The following is a 2,103-nucleotide window of genomic DNA, read 5'->3' on the forward strand; positions in this document are numbered from 1 at the left end:
CGGCCACATGAGGATGTGCGGCGGCGGCGGGTTGGTGGATTCCCTGTTGCAGGGTCAGCTGTCCGATCATCTCCCTCAATTCTGCCAAGGATGCCTCAATCGCAGCAAATCGCGCCTCTTGGTTATCTGCCATGGTCGAACTTCGCTCTGATACCAATCTGATGTAGGACTATTTAGACTCCGTCAGGAGTTGTAACCAATATCGTTTGGTTAAGACGAAATAAGAGAAAAGAATGACTATTTAGACTCCGTCAGGAGGTTTAACCAATATCGTTTGGCTAAGACGAAATAGGAGAAAAGATAAGCTGAAAGACTAAAAGTCTTATTGAAATTGCTCAAAGATTGAAAAGTGAAAAGTGAGTTCCTAATAGCTAAGGGAGGCTATTTATAATAGAAATAAAATAATCATAATCCTAATAGGAGTCTAAAATCCTAATAGCCAAGGGAGGCTATTTACAATAGAAATAAAACTCTAATATGCAAAATAATCCTAATCCTAATAGGAGTCTAAAATCCTAATAGCCAAGGGAGGCTATTTACAATAGAAATAAAACTCTAATATGCAAAATTATAAAAATATTCAAAATATTCAAAATATCTAAAATAATAATTAAAATATAAAAATTAGCCCCGGTCCAAATCTACCATAAAATTCAAGGCTAGTTGTTCCGTGTCACTTCCATTTCCCCCGGGCGTAAACAAGCAGAGAGAAGCCAATAGGGGCACTCAGCTCATTCTCCTCGGTGCTTGCCCATTCCATTATGGACGAAAAGCCGCCCCCTGAAGATGCAGATGACATCGAAATCGACGACGAAGATGAGCTCCTTGTCGTCTTCATCAAACTCCTTCTCCTCTTCATCCACTCTATTCCACTCAGTCCAAAACTATTAAATGGATTTTGTTGTCATGGAACCATACCGTGTTTCCCATCTTGCCCACTGCATATTTATGTGCTTTCAGTTTGTCTTTCGTGTTCCTCTTCTTCTTTGTCTTCATTCTCTGAAGTCTCGAATCAGAATATGAACACTGCATGGCTATTGTTTATATCCTCAAATAGCCAGTTGTAGACGTCCCATGAGACCTGTATAGGCACCTCATCTACTTCAATTTTCTCATTCCCTCGAAATTTCCACTTCAATCGTTTTATCTGCAAAACCCTCTTGTTATCAACGCTAAAACACAATCTTGCATCGTTATTGGCGGTGCAATCTATCGAAATATCTCTGTTTTTGCCGCAAATTCTGGCCTTTGTGGAGTAGACTCTGTTGCCGTGGACAAGCTTTGTTTGGTCAAATCGCCAACGAGAAGGATGATTTCTCGGTCAACAACAACGGCGACGTAGAATCCCGATTGGGATTCAGGTCCGGATCCGATCTTGGCCCTGAAAAGTTTTTTGTTAAACATTTTAACCATGGTTAACTTTTTTTTTTGACGTGGAATTTTTTATTTTAAAAAAATATATTTAAATTTCATGTGTTATGGCATACCTATAATTTTGAAAGTGGTCAGAATTAATTTGAGGAATCGAATACAATTCCAATAAATTATAAAATTTGAAGTATAATATAGAGTATTAAAAAAATGAATATAATTGAGAATTTGTAAAAAATTTGAATTTTTTAGATGAATAAGCCTTTAATTAAATATGTGAATATTTTTAAATTATTTGAATACAGAATTATTTATTATTTATTGACAACTTTTTTATATTTTATTTATTTTTTATAAAAAATAAAAATTTTTGATTTTATTGAAAATTTTTTAAAGAAACCAATAAGAACTCTTTCGACTAGTATTTCTTTTTAAACGATAGAAAATTGAATACAAAACTACTAAAAAAGTATTGACACTATAAAAATCTATGAAGTAAAAGTAGAAATCATGACATTTATTGGAGTGGTAATTGATTTTTTAAAGTTAACTTAGCTACAGTATATTTACCTAATCAGAAGCAAATTCAAAGGAGAAATGCTGAAAACCTAAATTAAGTTTAAGAATGGATGCTATTGACGCAAAAATATCCCATATCATAAGCGAACAACATGAACTAATATGTCTGAATCCATTTTACAGTCAATGGAGATAAACTAAGGGAGAGTGCTA

At 34.4% G+C, this 2,103-nt stretch overlaps 1 pseudogene; it reads right to left on the bottom strand.

Annotated features, from left to right (window-relative positions):
- Window positions 1–827: 827 nt before the first annotated feature.
- On the bottom strand, window positions 828–1,413 carry LOC110612285 (annotated as a pseudogene).
- Between the last annotated feature and the right edge of the window lie 690 nt (window positions 1,414–2,103).

The sequence above is a fragment of the Manihot esculenta genome, chromosome 3 (genome assembly GCF_001659605.2).
Source record: "Manihot esculenta cultivar AM560-2 chromosome 3, M.esculenta_v8, whole genome shotgun sequence".
NCBI classification, from domain to species: Eukaryota; Viridiplantae; Streptophyta; class Magnoliopsida; order Malpighiales; family Euphorbiaceae; genus Manihot; species Manihot esculenta.